We start from the raw sequence: 12,776 nt of genomic DNA, 5'->3' as shown, positions 1-12,776 counted from the left end.
CCTCTCCTGCCGTATGTCTTTGAAAGGCTGTGAGTCCAAAGGCTGTGAAGGCTGATGTGTTGCCACTGCCAGCACTGGAGGCCGACACCCCTTTGGACCGCGGGGAAGATTTGAACTGCAGAAGCCTTTAGGTAAGAGAAAAGGTAAGCCAGCTAGCTTGTCAAAATCTTTCCTCGCAGGTGGTATGAACACCATACATTCTTGCAAAACAAGCAGTTCTTCCCTGGCGGTGCTCCATGTTCATTTTCTTGCTCGTTTTTGTGCTCCGGTCTGTGGCGATGCACTCCCAAACTAGGGCTGTATATGCAGTAGTTTCACAGGGCTGCAATATTAAGCAATTTGTTGTACTTTTAAATGTTTGTTTGCTCTTTTATAAAGTTCAAATATTGGCACACCTGACATGGAGGCCTCCTTATGGATTCTTACCCTGGGTCCTGTAAATGTTAGGGCAGGCCTGACCAGTGCCCACAGAGACGGGTAGCTGACTCCTGGTCTACACCACTTCCTCCGTATCCTTACTGTAAATATCTGCGTTTAGAAATAATCTGTGTGTACCTCTTCCATCCTTGTGTATGATCTTAAACAGCCTCACTATTGTACATGGGAAAGCCTTTCCTTTTAAGTACTAAGGGGAATAAAAGATCCAGCCCACACGTCTTCTTGTTTCTCCTGATGTCTACAAGACTAGGCCCACGCCCTCCTTAGAGAAACACAACAAATCCAAAGAACAGCATTCCATTCAAGAGTCCACAGCTTGGGCTTCCCTGGTGGCACAATGGTTGGGAATCCGCTTGCCAACGCAGGGGACACGGGTTCGATCCCTGATCCGGGAAGATCCCACATGCCGCGGAGCAACTAAGCCCGTGTGCCACAGCTACTGAGCCTGCGCTCTAGATCCAGTGAGCCACAACTACTGAGCCTGCGTGCCACAACTACTGAAGCCCGCGTGCCTAGAGCCAGTGCTCCGCAACAAGAGAAGCCACCGCCATGAGAAGCCTGCACACCGCAATGAAGAGTAGCCCCTGCTCACTGCAACTAGAGAAAGCCCATGCACAGCAATGAAGACTCAACGCAGCCAAAAATAAATAAACAAAAAAATGAGGAAAAAAAAAGAGTCCACAGCTGAAGTCTGTTCTATAATGTAGAACTGAAACTGCTCTGTGGTCACACATGGATAGGGGTCCTCAGATATCTTCTGACCATTTCCTGTATGCCTTGGTGATATCAAGTCAAATAAAGAGATTTCCATTTTGTACCAAGCACTTCTCCTAACTCTAGCTTGGCTATTAGAGATTAGGTCTTGGTTTAAATACTTGATTTCTTCCTTCCTTTGGTAGTTTATGTACAAAAATGGCTGCAATAAATCCCCCCACCCCGTATGCATACCCTTGGGAAGTTGTTTCCCATACTGACTCTGGTCTTGGCTATGTGACTTACTTTGGCAAACGAGACAGTAGAATGTGTGATGCAAACGGAGACTTGAAAAGTGCTATAGCCCATTGGGACTTGTGCTAGGTTTCTGCTGGGAACCGTTATGCAGTTATGTGTACCAGCCCACAGTAGCCTCTTGAAGGTTAAGCAACCACATGGAGAGCTGTCCCAGCTGAGAGGTCATCCTAGACCATTGAACCCCAGCTGAGTTGCCTCAGACCAGGAGAACCATCCGTTCCCCCCACAGAATTGTGAGAAATAATAAATGCTGGCACTTAAAAGCAGTTTTAGATTCATAGCAAAACTGAGGGGAGGTATAGGGGTTTCCCTTATACCCCATACCCCCCAAAAGCACAGCCTCCGCCATTATCAATAGTCCCCACCAGAGTGGTACATTTGATACAGTTGGTGAACCTAACATTGACACATCATAATCACCCAAAGACCATAGTTTACATTACAGTTCACTCTGGTGTTGTACATTCTATGGGTTTGGACTAATGTACAGTTATGTGTATCCATCATTATGGTATCATAGACTATTTTCACTGCCCTAAAAATCCTCTGTGCTCTGCCTGCTCATCTCCCCTTCCACCCACCTACCCCCAACCCGGCAATCACTGATTTTTTACTCCATAGTTTTGCCTTTTCCAGAATGTCATAGAGTTGGAATAATGCAGTATGCAACATTTTCAGAGTGGCTTCTTTCACTTACTAATATGCTTGTAAGATTCCTCCCTGTCTTTTCACGGCTTGATAGCTCATTTGCTTTAGCACTGTCTGGAGGTACCATAGTTTATTTACCTGTTCACCTACTAAGGGACATCTTGGTTGCTTCTAAGTTTTGGCAATTATGAATAAAGCTACTATAAACATCTGTGTGCTGGTTTTTGTGTGGACATAAGTTTTCAACTCCTTTGGGTAAATACCAAGGAGCATGATTGCTGGATCATTTGGTAAGAGTATGTTTAGTTTCGTAAGAAACCTCCAAGTTGTCTTCCGAAGTGGCTGTACCATTTTGCATCCCCACCAGCAATGAATGGGAGTTTCTGCTGTTCCACATCCTTGCCAGCCTTTGATGTTGTTATTTTTCCAGATTTTGGCCATTCTAGTAGGTGTGCGGAAGTATCTTGTTGTTAATGCTTGTTTTTTTTTCCTGTAAAGATTTTTTTGATGTGGACCATTTTTTTAAGAGTCTTTATTGAATTTGTTACAATATTGCTGCTGTTTTATGATTTGGTGGGTTTTTTTTTGTTTTTTTGTTTTTTTGGCTGTGAGGCATGTGGGATCTTAGCTCCCTCACCAGGGATCGAACCCGCACCCCCTGCACTGGAAGGTGAAGTCTCAACCACTGGACCGCCAGGGAAGTCCCAATGCTTGTTTTAATCTACTAAATTTTAGGGTGATTTGTTTTGAGTAAAAGCTAACTGATAATTTCCTCTTTGGGCAATGAAGATTGACTAATCTGTATAAGTTTGCTGAAAGCAAAAGTAATACTTCCTCATTCAAGAGGAGGCTTATTGCTTTTTGTTGTTACAGAGGTAAAACAAATAATATTAACTGTTAATCCTTTTTAAAATGTGCAATTTAGTGGCATTTAATACATTCACAGTTTGTGTAACCATCACCTCTGTCTACTTCCAGAAGATTTTCACCACCCCAAAAGGTATTTCCTACACCCAGTAAATAGTCACTTTCTTTCTCCCCTCCCCCAGCCCCCGGCAACCACTAGTCTGCATTCTGTCTCTATGGATTTGCCTATTCTGGATGCTTCATATATAAATGCAATAATAATATATGTTGCCTTTTGTGTTTGGATCCTTTCATTTAATGTTTAATTTCATGTTTTTAAGGTTCATCCAGGTTGTAACAGGGATCAGTACTTAATTCTTTTTATGACTGAATAATATTCCATTGTATGGCTATATCTCATATATTTTTTTATTTTTATTTTATTTTATTTTATTTATTTATTTTTGGCTGCATTGGGTCTTTGCTGCTGCACGCGGGCTTTCTCTAGTTGCAGTGAGTGGGGGCTACTCTTTGTTGTAGTGCGTGGGCTTCTCAGTGTGGTGGCTTCTCTTGTTGCAGAGCACAGGCTCTAGGCGTGGAGGCTTCAGTAGTTGCAGCACACAGGCCCAGTAGTTGTGGCTCACGGGCTCTAGAGTGCAGGCTCAGTAGTTGTGGCACACGGGCTTTGTTGCCCTGCGGCATGTGGGATATTCCCGGGCCAGGGATCAAACCCGTGTCCCCTGCATTGGCAGGCGGATTCTTAACCACTGCGCCACCAGGGAAGTCTCTCATATTGTTTATCCATTCATCATTTGATGGACATTTGGCTTGTTTCATAATTTGTGGATATTATGAATAGTGCTGCTATAAACATTATGTACACATATTTATGTGAAAATATGTTCATAGATCAGGGTAATGCTGACTTCATGGAGTGAGTTAGGAAGTATTCCTTCCTCTTTTATTTTTTGGAAGAGTTTGACATGTTAATTCTTCTTTAAGTGTTTGGTGGATTTCACCAGTGAAGCTATGTGGTCCAGAGTTTTTCTTTGTTGGGAGATTTAGGCTTATTTCTTTTAATTAAGCTAGTACTTGTTAAGAAGGCCTACTATAAGTATGAGTAAAGATGGTTTTATTCTAGTTGGGGTGGAGATGAACAGGACTGAGGAAGTCCCTGCCATCTAGAGCTGTGAGGCCTTAGGGCCCAGTGAGGATTTCAGAGGAAGGCAAGAGAGATTCCTTGATTAGAAGGAGGAGAAAAATTCATGAAAGGGATGGCATTTGAACTGAGTCTCAAACATTGGACTGAGACTGTATCTAATTTTAAAAGGCAAAGAAAGAAGGAAGAACGTTCTAGTCAGAGGTAACTGCAAATAGTGGTAATAACAAAGAGTTGTAATAGGACACAAACCACTTACTGTTTTGAAAATATGTTATCATTATATCCTCATTACAACCCTGTATCATAGGTACAGGCATCATCCCCTTTTAGGGATGAGGATACGGAGGCACAGAGTAGTGAAGTACTTTGCTCACACGGCTAGAAAGGGGCAAAGCTGGGCTTCAAAACAAGGTCTCCTGATACGAGAGCTCACCCTTTCAGACAAAGGCATGGAAAGGATAAAATGTGACGCACGTTTTGGGCGTGTGCACACCACGCACATAATGTAGAAATGAGCACAAACATTTAACGTGGTAATACTTTAAGACAATTCCTTAAAGTAGATCAATACTTTAAGACCAAGAGGTGTTTTTTAGAAAAAATAAAGTAGGGAGATTTACATCTGTTTATTTCTTTCCAGCACCCTTCTTTCTTCTGGAAGCTCTGCCCTCCTTCTCTGAGGGAACTTCTCTGCCCATGCAGCTGTTAGTCCCACGGGGCTCTTGTCAATCCTTTGTCTCAGGTGGGGACCCACCTCCCAAGCCCAGCAGCTGTGGTCCTTCCTAAGTAGTTCTCAGCTTATAAGGAAGGGGGGAGGCAGCTCCGTTGGCGGGGAGGGGGTCCTGTGGTGGTCTTGGGGCACCTGCAGAAGAGCAAGTGGAGTCAACCCCACAGTGCTGAGGAGGCTTTGCCCTGGGACTCGTTTTCCCTGAGCCACCCTGGCATTTGCTCTTTTTGAGTATTTGAGGACATAAACCAATAAGCTATTTTTGTTTTTCTCTAGGACATTTAATGTGGGCTTTCTGTCATATGGGACTAAAAGTAAAGGAGCTTCCATCCCCCACTCCTGGGCTCCTTCTTGTGTCCTGCTCAGGGTTCTGACCTGCCCACCTTCACTTCTAAGCTCCTGACCTGTCAGAGGCCCAAATGAAACCACACAAATTCTTGATGTGTCCAGCACAGTTTTGATGGAATGGCCCTTTGCGCTTCCTGCAAGGCTCTGCTACCAAATCTGCCCTAAGGCCTGGAGCCCCCTGGCTTCTTGGGGCCCTGGAGGGCTGGGAGTCAGGGCAAAGCTTTGAAAGAGAACAGAATCCAGCACAGTGAGTGAGAGCTGAAAGAAAGTGATATTGGGGTTAAATCCAGAGCAGAACAATTCCCAAGCTCTGGCTGAGGTGAGCGGGGTGGGGTAGTGTAATAGGGAAGAACAAATCTGACTCCATATTTGTACTGTTTCTTTTACTTTGACCTCTGTATTCTATTGTTTTTGCTACAAGTTAAGAATGTTGCCTATAGCCTGAAATATACAGGATAGCCCATTCTCAAGGCTCTGACCTTTAAAGGTATAACACTTTTCCATTCATATAGAGATAAAAATTTGCAGAACAAAGAATAACGTTTGTCTTGTTGACGGCTTATAGGAACATTGTGATGGGACCTACATGGACAGCTGCAAGAACAAAGGATTCCAACACCAAGAAGTTGGCAACAACCAACCACACCCTCTCCCCTTTTACTATAAAAGAAGCCTGAATTCTAACTTAGGTAAGATGGTTCTTTGGGACATTAGTCCACCATCTTCTCGGTCTGCTGGCTTTCCAAATAAAGTCACTATTCCTTGCCCCAACACCTCATCTCTAGATTTATTGGTCTGTCATGTGGCGAGCAGTACAAGCTTGGACTCGGTAGTGGTAGGAGGGGCCTCGGGCATCTGCTTTTCCTGCACCCTGAGCTGGGATGCCCCAATTGCTTTGGGGCAGAGGATAGAAGTCTTAAAAGAGTTTGGCACAAACTGTTTGGGATTTTTTGAGAGATGGAAGAGAAAGAGTATGGTCAGGTCAGCCACTGGTTCTGCTCCGAGAAGTGTGGTGTGAGGCTGAGCTGTGTCCACTAGGACACTGAGACCTGCTTCTCTGTCCCTGGGCATGTTGGGGAAAGGAAGGAGGAGGAGGTGGCAAGACCCTGGAGGGGGTATGGCCTGGGCCCTTTTCTGGATGCCTCTTCCTCCTCCTCCTTTTAATTTATTCTTTTCCTCCTCTGCTCACTCCTCTTTCTTTCTCCTCTCCCCAAAGCTGGATTTTGCCCAGGGTGGGCCACAGCAGGGCAAGACTGTCCTCCCTGCAAAAGGGATGGGTCACCACCATTTCCCAGTCCCCGAGATCTCAGGAAGATGCTGGGACAGCAAGGGGAGGTTTGTCTGTATGCAGCAGAGCCTTGATCATGAAGCAGGAAAACTAGATTTGCCCTTGTTTCTGCTTCTGAAGGCTGTGCGACCCCAGACAGGACACTTCCCTTTTCTGGGCCTCTTCATTGAAACTGCAAATAATACCAGATGGGGCATTGTATGGGGGTATTGGGATATGGGTTCATGTCTGTTGACATAGCTGATTGCTAAAATTCCCAACATTTGGGCAATACAGGCAGATGATATTATTGTTGTTGTTGTTGTTGTTGTTGTTATTGTTATTATTCTGTTACAGATGAAGAACCTGAGCCTCAGGAAGCCTAATGACTCAGAGAAGGTCACAAGCTGGTCAGCAGCAGAGCTTCTAGACTGGAAGCTCCCTGAGGGCAGAGACTGTGTTTCTGCCACACTGTATCCCAGCATGTTGAGTGATAGGTGGCACAGAGCGGGGTCTCAAAAAATCATTGAGCACGTTTCAGTAAATGGATGATTGATGAATGAATGTGCCGGGTTGAAACCTAAGTTTGTCTGATTCTAAAGCCCATGATTGTTCTATTATGTCTTATCTATATGATAATAATTATTTTAGCAATAGTTATTATTAATTCCTTACTATGGGCAGGGCTGGAACTTGGGAATGGTTAGTGAGGTACTGACCTTGAGCACAAAATTTAAGGGGGCACCAAAAAAAACCCCCCCTCAGTAATCAACATAAGTAACATTTTAATAAAATGTCAAAATTTTAAATAAAGACAGGATCAGTAACAGTACTATGCCAAGCCATATTGGAGCCTGAGGCAAAAGGAAAAATCAGTGTGAGCTTTCTGTAAGAACATCTACTTGTCTGTCCATCTGTTGATCTATATGATACATATTTACCAAGTGCCTACCATTTGCCAGGCCTTCTGCTTGGCACCGAGAATACCACGAAGAATCAAAAGATTGTGGTCCCTGTTCTCCTGGGGACAAACATTAAATAAATAATCACAAAAGTAGGTAGATACTTATACATTGGAATAAACAATACAATGGAAAGGAATATATTCAGAGCTCAGAGAATGCCTCTCTGATAAGAGAACATCTGAGCAGTGTTAGGTAGGTTGAAAAGCAAGGAAGACAGGAATACAGGTAAGGGAAATAGCTTGTGCAAAGGTCCTGAGGCAGGAAGTCCTAGCACATATCAGGAAGTGAGTGTGGCTGGAACCCTGAGAGCAGGGGAAGGGAGTTCCTGATGGGGCTGGAGAGGGGGCAGGAGTCAGATTGCACAGGCAACACCAGGCCTTGTTATGGAGATGGGGTTTATCCTGAGGACAACACAAGCGTTTGGTGGTTTTTTTTTTTTTCCGCGGTACGCGGGCCTCTCACTGTTGTGGCCTCTCCCGTTGCGGAGCACAGGCTCCCGACACGCAGGCCCAGCGGCCATGGCCCACGGGACCAGCCGCTCCGCGGCAAGCGGGATCCTCCCAGACCAGGGCACGAACCCGTGTCCCCTGCATTGGCAGGCGGACTCCCAACCACTGCGCCACCAGGGAAGCCCCTTTTGTGTGTTTTAAACAGGGAAAGCGTGATCAGTTTTACATTTTAGGGAGCTCACTCTGAGTGATTTGTGAAGAATGGATTCAGGGGGGTGAACGGTGGCAACACCAGTTAGGAGGTTGCTGCAGTCCTCCAGGTGAAAATGATCAGGCTGGACTCAGCCATGGCCATGGGAAGGAGGATCTTGATGATGGCAGTGATTGGCTGGGACGCCCAACTCATCTGCCTAAGTGGGGTGGGGTCGGGTCTTGGGACCAAGGGCTGCTTACTGTGGTGAGGAAGCCTGGAGGAGCAGCAGGTCTGCGTTGCCAGGTAAGCAAGACCCATGACTCAGTTCCTTCAGAATGGGTCACTCAGATACCAGATGGGCATAGCCACCCACTGCAGTGGCTTTGTGTTAACTGGGCAGGCCCATCCTCTTAGAGTTTGCCCAATAAGACACATTACTTCAAAGACCTAGCCTCACTGGGTCTCAGTACCCTCATCCAGAAATGGGAACCTACGTCACGGGTTGGGGCGGGGGTGTCAACTGAGGTGTCGTCCATGGAGCACCTCACACAGTACCTGGCACAGAGGAGGTGCTCTGCAAGTCTAAGCCCTTTTTCTCCCTCCTGTGATCAGGTGTCTCCCCTTCCTGGTGGGCCAGGTGGCAATGGGCTGTCTGTAGGATTACAAGTCTCAGGTTTTGTTAGCACCCCTGGATGCCTTCTTCCCTTCCCAAGCCCAATCTACCTGTTGGCCCTGCAACATCAGACCTTTCCCTGTGCCCAAGAGTTCCCGCCCCATTCTCCCCTGCCCTCCCTTCCATCCTTCCTGGAAGGCTCAGGTGGCCCCAAAGCCTGGAAGCTACCAGATGTTCTCACTTCATGGATGATTCCTGACTTTCGGTTTTGGCCTTTCAAGCCCTGTTAAAATGCTCTGGTTAGTTACTCCCACCCTCGTATGAAAAGAGGCTCAGAGAGCTGATTTCAGGATGGCCTCTGACTGAGAAAAAAATTAAAGGCACTGGGCAACTAAGGATTAGGGCTGTGGAGATGCCCTAAAAGGGCTTAAAGGAGAAAGCTGAGGACAATAGAGGCAGACTTTACTCATTTCCTGATTTTTCCCTTCTTCAGATTGGGCAACCTCCTTCCTCTCCCCAAAGACATGTCAAAAAAGATGTTAAATACTACTCATACCGGCATGATACCACCTTGATACAGATTCACAAAGAAGGTACTTTTTGATTTTTAAATCCCTGAATTCACATTGCAGGTATTAAAGGTGGGGACTCGTTACTAAATTGTTTTATTTTCATCATCTGACAGATGATTAAAATAACGAACGTTATGTGTTTCTGCTGGGTTGCAAACTTCTCTGGAGCCTCCAGGTTGTAATCTGAAACTGGCCCCTATACTTGGAGGGCAGGGAGAGAATGAAGAGAGAGGCAGCTGCTCCAGATTGGTTGATGGCAGGTTTAAAAAGCAAGGGAGGGACTTCCCTGGCGGTCCAGTGGTTAGGACTCCGGGCTTCCACTGCAGGGGGTGCGGGTTCGATCCCTTGTCAGGGAAATAGGATCCCGCATACCATGAGGGGTGGCCAATAAAATAAAATAAAACTCCATAAAAAGCAAGATAATTTATGCATGAGGCTCATCTTGGACGCTGCAAGATAGTAGATCTCTGCACCTGCCCGGCCAGAATCTTAGAAGTTTTTATAGAGGCCATAACTGGGCTCAGGCACAGACACCATGCAGATGGTCTTAACACCACCTTAGTCTCTCAAGGCTGCATTCTTGGGCAGCTTCTGGGAGCAAGGAAGTGAAGCTGAATGCACATTCCAAGGACAGAGGAAGGGGGTGAGCAGCCTCTGACCACCCAGGTCCAGCTTGCAGGTCAAACTCAAGGTCACATCCTCTCAATGACCTCCCTCTACACTCCACCCCTAGTGAGCATGACCAGCTCTGACAATCTCACATGCCCCCCTTCTTCCTCAAGGGTCCTGAGAACCAAACCAAGAGGTTTCACTAGCATGGAGGTGGCTCCTTCTGGGCCGCTATCAGGCTACATTGGAGGCAGATGCCTCAGCAACAATACAGGCACATGCAAGAGAAGCACAGGTTAAGACAATAATTCCCCAAATCAGTGGCAGCTTTTCCCACCAAGAGCCCACTGTTCAGAACCATTGATTTATAAGTCCCCTAGGCTGGGGGCGGGATCACTCAGGGCATTACTGTGTCCTCATGTGATTTAATAAAGACAACACAGTAGCAGACAGAAGACTCACCAGGTATGAACACACAACATTCTGCTTGGCTAATGACACAGGTGCCTCCTGACGAGGCAGTGATGATGTCCAAGGCCATCCTATGTTGGAAGACAGCTTTTCTCATTAGAGACGTGTCAGTGTTCAGTAAAGACAGGCTTTGCTGGTCTTCATTCAAGGCTTGCTGGGGGGATTTAATAAGGGCCTCTGTGTGTGCTACAATGCCCTCCAGGCTGATGGAGGTGGCCAAATGATGGTACTGGTGGGAAACAGAACGTGTGTCCCCGGCCTCAAGGAGAGGGAGGTGGCAGCTTTAGGAACTTGACCTGGTTGTGCACCCCATTCATCTTGGCCAGGGGAGGCAGCACTGTCAGGTGTGAGGAGATGGACTGGGGGTGGAACAGGCCAGACCAGGCTAGGACATCAGCTTCCTGATTGCCAGGGGGTGTCAGTGCCTTCTGAGTTGGAACATGGAAACAGTGAGGACTGCCTCAGGTCTTGAAGGTGAACCCAAACATCTTTCCACCTATCCTGACCCCACAAGGGCTTGTTCATGATCATCTACCCCTTGGCTTCCCTTTGTCCAAGCCTCAGGGTTAATCCCTTTAGAACAGCCGGTCAGTGCAAAGGGTTAACAACCAGGGCTCATGAGTGCTCACCAGCCAAACTGCTCTGAGTGCAGCCCACTGGCTGCTGTGGTTCATTTCCCCCTGAGAGGCTCTCTGTGGACCAGGGCTGTGTACACCACTAAGAGCTGTTGCTCTGTGGGGTTATTGGCTTTTTTTCCCTCTTAGCATAAAGCCTTTGAGCTCCATCCAAGTTGTTGTGTGTATTAATTATTTGTTTCTTTTATGGCTGTGGCTGGTAGTATTCCACGGTATGGATGTACTAGTCTATTTAAGCATTCACCCATTGAAGGACATTTGGACTGTTTCCAGTTTTGGGTTATTACAAGTAAAGCTGCTCTGAATATTTGTGTAGTTTTTAAGACTAATTTTAGCCTCATCAATAGCCTTGTCTCCTCCTATATAAATAGCTTGGCCTAAAATGTCCCACAGAGAAAAAGAGCCAACCCCCCCCCAAAAAAAACAAAAAAACGAACAAAGCTGTAGGAAAAATCAATCAACCTTCTGTCCTCTGCTAATAATAAAGTTAAATATATCAAATCAAAATCTTTAAGAAAAGTATATAAGCTCTTGATCTTTTCTTATGAGTCAGATATTAAACTGTCCATTAGGCAAAATTTAGGGTGAAACCCAAACTGAAAACCTATTTTTTCCTCTCCAAATTGTGATTCACAAATGAGGTTGACAACCAGGTGCTGGGGGAGCATTCACCATCAGTTGATTTATTTGTGGATTGATTGACCAGCTGACTAACAAGTAGTTACTGAGAGGCTACTAAAGCCCAGGGCAAGACAATAAGAATAGTGGTGAGCCAAATGGAGATGTGTTCTCATGGCAGCTAGATAGTGAAGAAATAACCACACAAATAATCTCAAATTATAAAATGTGATAAGTGATCTGAAGAAAAAGCCCAGGATGGTCTATAAGAGAATAGGAAATCCTAAATTGGGTTTGGGGGCAAGGGAGTTCTCTCCTAGGTATTGCCATTTTGGCTACGATCTGCATAGTGAGAGTGAGCTAGGGACAGGATAGGAGGAAAGCACTCCAAGAAGAATGTTGAGAAAAACTGAAGGAGTTTGAAATGAACTGCCTTCTTCCAAAAAAAATAAAAGGTTGCTGGGTGTCTTCTCTAGGGTACTCTTCTGGATGATCTGATTTTGAAAGGGCTTGTACCTTTCATTGTCTTTGCATTGTTTTAGGACCTAGTAAATTGTAGAAAACTTATAGCCATGCATATAATCCTTATCTACAGAACTGCAAATGAATTTTGTCTGGTGGAATACAATTGATTATTGCCCTGTGTATATTGACCAAATTTGCATCTATTTGTAAATTTATTTCAGCTTTCCTCGTTACTAATAAATGTGTATGTTGTTTGCATTCTCCATTAAGTTACTTTTCATGTGTGGTATAAGGAAAAGTCCAGCCTCATTCTTTTGCATATGGGTATACGGTTGTTCCAACACTATTTGTTGACACGACTATTCTTTCCCCATCGAGTTGATCTGGCACTGTAAATGAATTAAAGAAGGAGGCCATTAGACTGAGGTAGTTCTAATATCTTAGCTGCCTATATATAAGCAAACCAAATCTAAGCCTATAAGTGCTTCAAGGTTAAGAAATTGAAACTTAGGGAAAACCAATCACAAACAGCCAACTAGAGTTTCCCAAATAAGGCAATGGCTTAAGCTATAGCCAATCAAATAACTTCCTTGTTTTGCTTTTGCCTTTTCTCTGTAAAAGTCTTTCCCCCGGTTCCTGTTGGTGGAGTGCTGCTAACCACTTGTGGTTTCATGCTGCCCACTTCTAGTTGATTTTTGCTCAAATAACTCCTAAAATGTTTAATATGACTCAGTTTATC

The 12,776-nt window shown here is 45.2% G+C and overlaps 1 protein-coding gene across 1 annotated transcript in view; it reads left to right on the top strand.

Annotated features, from left to right (window-relative positions):
- The first annotated feature begins 9,109 nt into the window (after window positions 1-9,109).
- Window positions 9,110-12,776, top strand: part of LOC308606941 (C-C motif chemokine 4) — a 94,163-nt gene continuing 90,496 nt past the window's right edge. The window contains exon 1 of the mRNA XM_081218447.1: window positions 9,110-9,260. The gene's annotated coding sequence lies outside the window, so the exon portion shown is untranslated. The remainder of the gene's footprint in view (window positions 9,261-12,776) is intronic.

Source organism: Mesoplodon bidens, assembly GCF_964165515.1.
Source record: "Mesoplodon bidens genome assembly, chromosome: 19".
Classification (NCBI taxonomy): domain Eukaryota; kingdom Metazoa; phylum Chordata; class Mammalia; order Artiodactyla; family Ziphiidae; genus Mesoplodon; species Mesoplodon bidens.
The sequence above is the reverse complement of the archived record's forward strand: the minus strand, read 5'-3'. Positions and strand labels throughout refer to the sequence as shown.